The 12,389-nt window shown below is 42.5% G+C and overlaps 1 protein-coding gene across 4 annotated transcripts in view; it reads left to right on the forward strand.

Annotated features, from left to right (window-relative positions):
* LOC132400551 (chloride intracellular channel protein 5-like) overlaps positions 1–12,389 on the forward strand; it is a 130,374-nt gene that overhangs the window by 57,605 nt on the left and 60,380 nt on the right. The window lies entirely within an intron of this gene.

A 12,389-nucleotide genomic window follows, 5' to 3' on the forward strand; every position in this document is an offset into this window, starting at 1 on the left:
CTGGAAAGCAGGGGGGGGGGTGGGGGGGAGGAAGGCGCCTGAATAAAAAGGTTGGGGGAGGGGAAGGAGGATAGGTAGAAGGTGATATGTGAAGCCAGGTGGGTGGGAAAGGTAAAGAGCTGGAGATGAAGGAATCTGATAGGAGAGGAGAGTGGATCATAGGAGGGGAACCAGAGGGGAGGTGATGGACAGGTGAAAAGAGGTAAGGGAACAGAGCGGGGAATAGAAGAGGGGAAGGGAAATTTCTTTTACCGGAAGAAGTTGATATTCATGCCATCTGGTTGGAGGCTACCCAGAAGGAATACAAGGTTTACTCCTCCACCCTAAGGATGGCCTCATCGTGGCACAAGAGGAGGTCATGGACCGACATGTTGGAATGGTAAATGTTTGGTAAAACACCGTGAGGTTGTTTACTAATGTTTGTACAGCAGGTGTGTTCCCCAAAGCATGTTTTTGAACTGCTTTTGAACGACTGCTTGGGGGAGGAGGGTAAAGAATTGTGAGTTAGTGCTATTATGATGTTTAAAGGCACCAAATGTATCCGAAACATTGATTCCATCTCAACTGCAATGTGATCATCTGGATCGTGCATAATGTCATCACTCCAAATAGGTGGAAAAACCCGTGGGTTATCTGTACTGGAAAATTTATGTAATTCTGACTGCTTTCAGAATAGATAGATGTATTGAATCAACTACAATTCCTACAGCCTGGTTTGGCTGAAGTTATATTTGAAACATTTCAGTGCTGTCAAGAATATATTTGCGATGTTTCAGTTATTGTAATTGAGTCAAATCCAGATGCACCAAATTACTTCAAGCAGTAGTTATCAAGAGAAATAAACAACTGTCATGTCCTTAGTGAATACTTTAAATTTTGTGGTTTCTCTCGCTCAGATCTCAAATTCTATCATTGATAATTAATTATACATGCTGAATGCTATGAACCAGAACTTCAAAGATCTTTTTTTCAAAATAATGTAAACAATTTTATTCTGTTCTTCCATTGTTCCACTTATTTCTAATTTGCCTTAGTTAACTGTTTGCTGGTGTTGCCATGAGAACCAGTCATGAGATTAATCTTGCACATTGTCATTTTAGCAAAAAGCTTTATTGTATCCTGACAAATCAAACTCCAAAGTGAACAATTTTAAACCTACTCATCAGAGTAAATGGCATTCATAATCATTTTTCTTTTTGCGATTGAACTTGGGTATGGTACCCTACACACACAGCAGGGCAATTTCCATGTTTTCTAGCCTGTTCTTAGCTAGCTGATCTTTGTCAAGATTAAGTAAGAGTTTTTAGAGTTTTGGCATACTCTGATGGCTGCCAATTCACTGTGAAACAGCAGGAGAAGAACAGTTAATGCTGAACTAATAGGTGACAGAGACCACAGATTGTCCCAAGACTGTAGTTGGATGGTTCCTCAAGTACTTTGTCCAGTCTGATCACCGGCAAATGAATGGCAATTAGATTTTTCAATTCAGAATAGCTCTGTGACTGTTGCTTATATCGGGGAATGAAGTCTTGAATCGGGGAATGTAAAATGTTGAACTGCAAACCTGCATAAAATAGTGAAAAATCTACAACTGTGAAGATGGGCCATTATTTCAAAATTGACCAACTATTGTGAAAGAAAAGTGGTAGGTGGAGTCCTGGGAAGCTGGGTATACTTGCCTTTAGAATGATGTGTTAGAATTGGTAGCAAACTTTCTTTCCTGCAGGTGAATTTCTCAATCCTGCTGATTTATAGCATCTGTTGGTTCTGATGGTTGTCTGTTGACAACAGGAAGAGATATAGAAATTGGGTACAATAGAGATGTATTTCTTTTCCTCAAGCTTTCTTTGTATAGGTAGCTTATTGGCTTTTGCATGTTCATATAGAAGTGACTTTCAATGGCAACAACAGGCAAGGAACCTAGCACCACACAAAAGTGAAAACTGCTAGGGGGAGAAAGAAATAGATTTGAAAGAGACTACAGAAAGCTGTCAGGGTACTGGTCTCCACAGTATCCAAGATATCTTCAAAGAGCAATGCTTCAGAAAGACAGCATCCATTATTAAGGATGCCCATCGCTGGCACTTGCCCTCTTCTCATTGATACTGACAGGAAGGAGGCATTGAAGCCTGAAGGCACACACTCAGCAATTCAGGAACAGCTTCTTCCCCTCTGCCATTCAATTCCGAAATGGACATTGAACCCATGAACACTACCTCACTTTATTTTAATATACATTATTTCTGTGCACTATTTTTAATCTATTTGATATGCATGTGTATACTTTAATTGATTTACTTTTTTCTTTCTATATTATCGTGCATTGAAAGTAGAGCTAATAGGACTTGAAGTTTCAATCCCTATGGTAAATCAGTACTCTCAATGTTGGCAGTGTGCTTGGAGTGGTGACAAGGAGGATAGGTGGGCACCCTTGGGGTCATCAAGTGGGCACCCTCCATTGACGTTTCGTTGATAAGCCCATGAATTCTCCAGAGGGCTGAACAGTGCTACCTGGTGTCCCAGGTACACCCCCTTCAGTTTCATACCCTCCATCTTGCAGCCCAGTTATTTTCTTTCCTCTTAATCCAAATCCAATTAATGATTTCTTCTGCTGCATTTGACAAGGACTTGATTGCTTGTTGGAGTGAATAACCCCTCGCCCCATCTCCAATAGACTGATCTTGGATGTACTGCTGTTGCTGAGTTAACAAATTTCACAACATATGTTGGTGATGATGAGCAGGATTCTGAGATCTGTTTCAGTTCGGACCTCTAGAGGTGCACTGTAATTCATTCTGTATGAATGACACTTCCTGTCAGCAAGCTGTTTTTATATCATTTCCTGCGTAGATTTTTTTTGTTCAATTTGAGGTACACGGTGGAAAGGCATACATCTCTATCCTCTGACCAACACACACAAAATGTTGGAGGAACTCTGCAGGCCAGACAGAATCTATTGAAAAGAGTATAGTTGACGTTTCAGGCCAAGACCCTTCAGCATCTGTATCCTCTCTATATCTGCCCCTGAAACAGCAAACTCTCTTTTTACTTAAAAAGCCAGAAGAGAGCTTCTATGTTGGGTGATTTTTGAGAAAGTGTTTAACTCGCTGCATAGCTTTGTACGTACACACTGCGAGGGAAGTTGATCACGAAGAAAACAATTGCTTTTCTGTTTCTTTTAATGTAATGTTGAAATGTATGATATTCAAATTAATATCAAAAAGAATCCCAGCTTTGTTTATTTTGAATTTATTATAGCTCTAAAAAAACATCACAAAAGAATGAATTTAAACTTTATATGGTGAGAGGTTTGGCATTTAACAGAAATGACATAACAATGGATTTGAATGATCTGGAGTCAGACCCTAGGAGGTTCTAAGTTCTTCTCAATCCATTTAAAGAATGTGTCAGCCACCACTGCAAAATATATCATTAAGTTTTTTAAAAATTTTCTCTATGAATAGCCATAGAAATATGAGAACCCAGAGCATTAGTAAATTTTGAACTGCATGAAGCAAAATAAGTTGATTGTACAGGCTGAGCATTCAGACTTGCATACTGGTAGCATCCTTTTATAGATGAGTACAGACAGGGAAGGTTTTACCATACAAACAGGTGCAGTTATATAGGACCCTGGTCAGACCCCACTTGGAGTACTGTGCTCAGTTCTGGTTGCCTCACTACAGGAAGGATGTGGAAACCATAGAAAGGGTGCAGAGGAGATTTACAAGGATGTTGCCTGGATTGGGGGGAGCATGCCTTATGAGAATAGGTTGAGTGAACTTCGCCTTTTTCCCTTGGAGCGACGGAGGATGAGAGGTGACCTGATAGAGGTGTATAAGACAATGAGAGGCATTGATTGTGTGGATAGTCAGAGGCTTTTCCCAGGATTGAAATGGTTGCCAGAAGAGGACACAGGTTGAAGGTGCTGGGAAGTAGGTACAGAGGAGATGTCAGGGGTAAATCTTTTACTCAGAGTGTGTGGAATGGGCTGCCGGCAACGGTGGTGGAGGCGGATACGATAGGGTCCTTTAAGAGACTTTTGGATAGGTACATGGAGCTTAGGAAAAATAGAGGGCTATGGGGAAGCCTAGTAATTTCTAAGGTAGGGACATGTTTGGCACAACTTTGTGGGCCAAAGGGCCTGTATTGTGTTGTAGGATTTCTATGTTTCTATGTTGTAAGATTCTGAAAGGATATTAAATATGTGGCATAGCTTAGGCATTTTTAAATATAAAATTGTTGGCACAAGAGCAGTTGCCAAATATCAAATATTACATGGGAATGTTATTTGGATATTGTTGGAGAATATTGAGTTACTCCTCAGTCTGAATATATCACTGCAGCTGGGTGTTGGACTACCTAACCAACAGACGTGAGACAGTCAGAACGTACAAATACTTCTCCCTCCCCATCGTCCTCAACATGGGTGCCTCAAGTTGCTGAGCCCCCTGCTGTACACTCTGCTCACATATGGCTGCACGGGCTCGCATCTGAGTTGTCACATTGTCAAGTTTGCCGATGACACAGCGGTGGCGGGGCGGAACACCAGTGTTGATAATGGCCTACAAAGACGAGGTGGTAGATCTCGAGGCCTGGTGACAGGAAAGTAACCTCTTCCTCCATGTCAACAAGAAAAAGATGGCTGTCGACTTGGGAAAGCTTGTACCACTCGCACCCCTCTTTATATCAGCAGCTTCAAACTCCTGGGGGTGCATTTCTCACACAACCTTTCATGGTCCCAGAGTGCATCCTAGTTGGCTGGGGAAGCTCACCAAGTTCTCTTGCTTTCTGATGAAGCTGAAGAGAGCTGGACTATGCACATCTCTACTCGCACCATTCTACAGACAAGCAGTAGAGAGCGTCCTTGCCTGCTGCAGAAACTGCACAGTGGTGGAGAGGGAGGCTGTACAATGGCCAGTCAACACTGCCCAACACACCTCCAGCACTTGCCTGTGCGCCACCAAGGGTGTATATATACAGAAAGGTGCCAGAAAAGGGTCAGTAACGTCATGAAAGATCTCACCCACCCTGCCCATGGACTGGTGTCCCTTTCCCATCAGGGAGGTGCACCAGTCCACACCAAGACTACCAGACTTGAGGATGTATGCTTAGCCCACTGCTCTACTCCCTCTACCCCCTTGATTGTGAGGCTAGGCACAGCTCAAATGCCATCTATAAATTTACTGGTGGCACAACTATTGTTGGCAGATGTTCCGATGAAGAGGTGTAGAGGAGTGAGATAGATCAGCTGGTTAGTTTTGCAGCAACAACCTTGCATCCAACATCAGTGAGACCAAGAAATTGATTGTGGACTTCAGAAAGGGGATGTTAAGTGAATGCACACCAGTCCTCATCGAGGGACCAGAGGTGGAAAGGGTGAGCAGTTTCAAGTTCCTGGGTGTCAACATCTCTGAAGATCTATCCAGGACCCAACATATTGATGCAATTACAAAAGGCACAGCAGCAGGTATATTTCATTAGTAGTTTAAGGAGAATTTGTTATGTTACTAAGCCACTTGCAAATTTCTAAAGATGTACCATGGAGAGCATTCTGACCGGTTGCTTCACTGTCTGGTATGGAGGGGCCAGTGCACAGGATCAGAAAACGTTGCAGGAAGCTGTAAACCCTGCCTACTGCATCATGGGTATTAGCCTTCCCAATATCCAGGACACCTTGAAAAGGAGATGCCTCAGAAAGATAACATCCACTCAGTAGGCCCCCATCATTCATCTTGTTGCTGCCACCAACGAGGTGGTACAGGAGCCTGAAGACACACTCATAGTTTCAAGTACAGCCTCTTTCTCCTCCGCCATTAGATTTCTGAATAGATGATGAGTTCATAAACACTACCTCAGTATTCCACCCTCCCCCTTTCTGCACTAATTTATTTTTATGTATGGTAATTTATAGTTTTTCTTGTGTTGCAATGTACCGCTGTCGCAAGCCAACAAATTTCATGATGTGCTCGTGATATTAAACCTGATTCTGAAAAAGTTATTTTTCCCCAAGCAGAAAGGCTGATTAACACCTCCACCCACTAACCACCACTATATCATTTCCTGTCAGTCACCTTGTGTACAGACACTCCTGTACCTAGTGTCACTTTTATGGATGTACAATCAATCTATGTATATAAGCTGTATTGTGTATTTATGTTTATTGTGAGTTTTTTTTGCCCTGCATCAGAGCTGGAGTGACAATTATTTCATCCTCCTCTACGCTTGTGTGCAGGAAGTTGCATCTTGAATAGAAATGAGTATAGAAATGTTACGCCAAAAGAAGCCAAACAGAAGCTGGGTAGAGGAGGGCAATGCATTTCAAAATGTGGCTCTACAACAAAAGTTAATATATTCTACCACTGAAAGTGTGTATGTTCCAAAAAACCACATTCACCCCTCTTGTATGATCATTACTTTACACAGATATTTAACTTTTCTTTTTCTTAACTCTGAAATTTAGGGCTAGTGTTTAGCTGTTAATGTTTGATATTTAGTACTTGATATTGTTTGAATTGGCTGTGCACCATTGAATTACATTGGTTTTAGATTGTGTTTAGATGTGAACCGGTACATGCCCTCTTCACACTGTTACCATCAGGTAGAAGGTACAGAAGCCTGAAGGCACACACTCTGCATTTCAGGAACAGCTTCTTCCCCTCTGCCATACGATTCCTAAATGGACATTGAACCCATGAAAACTACCTCACTACTTCTTCAGCACTAATTTTAACTTTACTATTTAAGAGACATGTTGTTGATAAGCCAGGGCATCAAAGGGTATGGGGTGAAGGCAGGGGAGTGGGGATGACTAGAAGAATTGGATCAGCCCATGATTGAATGGCACAGCAGACTTGACAGGCTGAATGGCCTACTTGTGCTCCTATACCTTATGGTCTTACATACATGATGCACCATCAATAACTCACTCTGAGACGTAAAGGTGAGGTATCGGCTTTTATTGACTGCAGGAAGGAACAAGCAGTGAGTGACCACCATACTACATCCTGGAGACTGAGAGGCCGGGCTCAGGCCTCAATCGCCTTTATACAGAGGTCTGTGAGAGGAGCCACAGGAGCAGTCAGAGGGGTGTGTCCAGACAGGTATATGTAGTTCACCACAATACACTTAATGTACTTGGGTTTCTTTCTGTGTATTTATCACTGCTGTAATTTTAACAAGTTTCATGACTTATGCCGATGATATTAAGCTTGATTCTAATCAAGCTCTTGACTAACTGTGCATTTGAATAAGCACATCTTACAGCTTGTTCATTAGAAAAACAGGGCTATAGGTAAGCCTAGGTAGTTCTAAGGTAAGGACATGTTTGGCACAGCTTTGTGTGCAGAAGGGCCTTTATTGTGTTGTAGGTTTTCTATGTTTCTATAAGCACTGCCTTAAGTCTTTGTCCTTCAGTAGCTCCTGGCCTCTAGCTATAATGTTCTGTTGTTCTGCCTCCAGCACACTGAAATGTAAATAAACTGCCTTCACTTTATTTGGCCTTGTCCACAGCTTATTGTGCTAAAGTCCTTTTGCCACTTGCTGTTAGGTGCAATTGTTAAGAATTGTATTGTAGGAGCACTACAATTTAGGATTACTTTCCGGCGTGGGCTGCACCCTCGATCGACACTACCATGCTAGGGAGTGGAGAACCATACATCTGGAGCACCGAGTTATAAAGAAACTGGGAACTAATTGCTAACAAATTTATTTTTTTAAAAAACCGAAGAAATTCATCTGCTGCTTGGTTCATATAGAGTTTGATAAAGTTACTGTATTTTGACCTTGTCCTGCAGCAGCTGCCTCTAAATATAGTTTTTGAACCCTATAAATAACTCTTACAAATAAATTACTAAAGTCATTGGCACATGACTTTTTCTGCTTTGGTAGGGTCGTGGGTAGCTTGCTGTTGGTGCCAACAGAAAATTATCTTTAAAGTAGAGAAGAGATTCTCCTTAAACTGTTCAGAGTCCTCGTATTCCAAAGCTCTTTTTTTCCACTGGCAAGAAATGCAGCTATATTTTTATAATCCTATCCAAACTTCCATGTGATTTTCTAAACAGTCAAGTCAAGTCACTTTTATTGCCATTTCGACCATAACTGCTGGTACAGTACATAGTAAAAATGAGACAATGTTTTTCAGGACCATGGTGTTACATGACACAGTACAAAAACTAGACTGAACTACACAAAAAAAGAGAAAGCCACACTAGAATACAGACCTACACAGGACTGCATAAAGTGCACAAAAACAATGCAGGCATTACAATAAATAATAAACAGGACAGTAGGGCAAGGTGTCAGTCCAGGCTTCGGGTATTGAGGAGTCTGATAGGTTGGGGGAAGAAACTGTTACATAGTATGGACATGAGAGCCTGATTTCTCCGGTGCCTTTTCCCAGATGGCAGGAGGGAGAAGAGTTTGTATGAGGGCTGCATGGGGTCCTTCATAATGCGGTTTCCTTTGAGGATGCAGCGTGTAGTGTAAATGTCTGTGATGGCGGGAAGAGAGACTGCAATGATCTTCTCAGCTGACCTCGCGATCCATTGCAGGGTCTTGTGATCCGAGATGGTGCCATTTCCGAACCAGGCAGTGATGCAGTTGCTCAGGATGCTCTCAATACAACCCCTGTAGAATGTGATGAGGATGGGGGGGTGGGGTGGGTGGTAGATGGACTTTGCTCAGCCTTCGCAGAAAGTAGAGATGCTGCTGGGCTTTCGTTGCAATGGAGCTGGTGTTGAAGGACCAGGTGAGATTCTCCGTCAGGTGAACACCAAGAAATTTGGTGCTCTTTACGATCCCCACCGAGGAGCCGTTGATGTTCAGCAGGGAGTAGCACTGAACTGCTGAAATTCCCCATTGACGTAATGAACACGTGAATTTTCAATAGCATTTCTCCTTTTGGGAAATGACTTGCACCATCTCAGCCTGAGAGTCTGTATTTCACCTATGTAGTACATTGTCATTCTGAATTAATCTGTGATTAAAATAGAATGGTTTATTATTAAACAGGTAGTATTCAAATGTGGGTGTGATCCTGTTGGACTGTAGGGCTACTGACTCAGCATCACATTAAATTTAGCACGACTACCCAAGGTACGAGGGTTTGTTCTTCCATAGTTAAGTATCAGTTCTTCATTCTAACACGGCAATCCATGATACTTGACTAGAGGGTTCAAAGTACTTCAGCTTGGTAACCTGACACATGGTGATTGGATCAAATAACAGCAGTGAAGAGGGAAAAGGCTGAAAAACAGATTGCCTCCTGAACTTTAATTGCTAAATCGAAATGCATGTAATTACATGGGTTATGTCACGTTGGCATTCGAAGATTTCCTGAAAAACAGTGGCTAATGTACTGTATTTTCTTTTCCTTGCATGTTTGTGAGTTGTTAGCATTCACAGGCAAGCATCTGATGTTTAGACAGACTAATTTAGCTGACACCTGATAGCTGAGAACTTTCCAGAAGAGTGTGGTTGTCTTTCGTACTGAAAGCCCAGCAAAGAAGCTCACTGGTGCAGGGGTATGATTTGGAGATGATGGCATCCGTACCCCAATGTTTCAGCAAGAACCCTTCCTTTCAGTGAAGTCAGTAAAATCAGTTCTGCCACTTCCATTATGAATAAATATCATATCACAGTTCTCTAATCATTAGTCTGATTATAAATGTTGCCTGTGATTATGGGTGTTCAGAATTAAATGAAAATTCTGCAAAACTCCATTAAGTTGTCACACTGTTTGGTGCTGCACTAGTAGATTTTTTGGACTTTGAGTATTATTTGTATTAATACTACAACACCTCTTGAATTTTTTTTGATGTTACACAGTTGTATAATTAATTTTGCAGTAAGCCCGGTAAGATGAGCACAGGAAACAAGGCTCTGGTAAATTTCAAGAAAGAGCAAAACAGAGCTGGGTGAAGGGTATGTTGAAGGGAGACTTCATCAACTTTGCCTCCAACTTCCACCCTGCTCTCAAATTTACCTGGTTCATTTCCAACACCTCCCTCCCCTTTCTCAATTTTTCTGTCTCTGGAGACAGCTTATCTAGTGATGCCTTATAAACCCACTGACACTCACCAGGAGTCTACCTCTTCCCACCCCGTTACTTGTAAAAACGCCATACCCTACTCTTATTTTCTCCATTCCAGAACTAAGGAGATGTCCTCCTTTTCAAAGAAAGGGGCTACCCTTTCTCCACCATCAAAGCTGCCCTCAACTGCATTTCTTTCATTTGACACACATATGTCCTCACCCATCTTCCCGCTACCTCACCAGGAATAGGTGTCCTCTTGTCCTCACCCACTACCCCACCAGCCTCTGCGTTCAGCACATAATTCTCTGCAACTTTTGCCATTTCTAATGGGATCCCACCACCAAGCACATCTTTCCTTGCTCCCTGCGTGACTCCCTTGTCCATTCGTCCCTCCCCACCGATCTCCTCCTGGCGTTTATCCTTGCAAGCAGAACAAATGCTACACCTCCTCCCCCACTGTTATTCAGGGCCCCAAACAGTTCTTCCAGGTGAGGTGACACTTCACTTGTGAGTCTGTTGGGGTTATGTACTGTGTCTGGAGCTACCGGTGTGGCCTCCTGTATATCGATGAGACCCAACGAAGATTGGGAAACAACTTCACCAAGCACCTATGCTCTGCCTGCCTGTAAAAGCGGGATCTCCCAGTGGCCATCCATTTTAATTCTACTTCCCATTCTGACATGTCAGTCCACGGTCTCCTCTATAGTCGTGATGAGGCCACACTCGGGTTAGAGAAGCAACACCTTGTATTCCGTCTGGTGAGCCTCCAATCTGATGGCAGGAACATTGATTTCTTCAGCTTCTGGCAATGGCCTCCCACACCCCCTACGATTCCCCATCCTCTTTTCCCTCTCTCACCTTCTGCCTGTCACCTCTGCTGTTCCTCCCCCTTCCCTTTCTTCTGAGGCCTAGTGTCCTCTCAGATTCCCCCTTCTCCAGTCCTTTACCTCTTCCACCAATCAATCGACTTCTCAGCACTTTACTTCACCCCTCCCACCCTTCCGGTTTCACCTATCACCTACTACCTTGTATTTCTTCCTCCTCTCTCCTCCCCCCAACCTACTGACTTTTCATCGTTTTTTTTTCCCCCAGTTCTGATGAAGGCCTGAAACATTGACTGTTTACTCTTCTCCAGAGTTGCTGCCTGGTGTGCTGATTTTGTGTGTATTGTCCAAACTACCAATTCACTTTGGATTATTTGCATCTGATCAACCTACCACGAGGGACATTGTCAAATATATGACTGAAAAACATCCACTGACTGACCCTCACCAGTCCCCTTGCCCATCTCACAAAACGTGGTCAAGTTTATAAGACGTACCCAGCCCACACTAGCCAAACTAATTGACCCTGATCAGCTGAAGCTCTTCCAAATGCTCAAAATTTGGACTAAGAATCCTCACCAAAAGCTTCATTGTGAGACTCACTGGTTTATGATTTCTAGGGTTATCTTTATTTCCATCATAAACGTGTTCAATGACAAAGGTTTTTTCTTTATTCCATGCAGATATCAGGAAAAAGGAGAATACCATTCCTCTTGATCTGTAGCACATAATCAGAATCGGGTTTAATATCACCAGCGTGTGTCATGGAATTTAGACCATAAGAAATAGCAGAATTAGGCCATCTGGTATCGAGTCTGCTCCGCCATTCAATCATGGCTGATCCTTTTTTTTAATCTCCTCCTCAACCCCAGTCCCCAGCCTTCTCCCCATAACCTTTGATGCCATGTCCAATCAAGAACCTATCAATCTTCGCCTTAAATACACCCAGTGACCTGGCCTCCACAGCTGCAGAAGCAACAAATTCCACAAATTCACAACACTTTGGCTAAAGAAATTTCTCCACATCTGTTTTGAAAGGGCGCTCCTTTATCCTGAGGCTGTGTCCTCTTGTCCTAGACTCTCCCACCATGGGATGCATCCTTTCCATATCTAAATTTGTAAATTTAGCAGCAGCTGTGCAATGCTATATATGATAATATAGAAAAGTGTGTGTGTGTATCTACTCAAACCACAGTGAAATACTGTATTGATTATGTTGGGACCAGGTTAGATTCTAAGAGGTCGAGATACCCAGGAACTTAAAATTGCTCACTCGTTCCACTTCTGATCCCTCTGTGAGAATTGATTCGTGTGCCTAATCCTACCCTTTCTGAATTCCACAATCAGCTCTTTGGTCTTACTGACACTTAAAATCTGCTTTTTTTTTTCTACCCATTTGCTTCTTATTAAATCTACTGAGACCACTCAGTTTGTCCATTAAGATTAGTGTGCACTGATTGGATATGCTGTCTGATAGCTCTGCTTTGACCCTCCCAGAGGTAATTGGTAAGTGCTGGAATTAATTATGT

Source organism: Hypanus sabinus, chromosome 10, assembly GCF_030144855.1.
Source record: "Hypanus sabinus isolate sHypSab1 chromosome 10, sHypSab1.hap1, whole genome shotgun sequence".
Taxonomy (NCBI): Eukaryota; Metazoa; Chordata; class Chondrichthyes; order Myliobatiformes; family Dasyatidae; genus Hypanus; species Hypanus sabinus.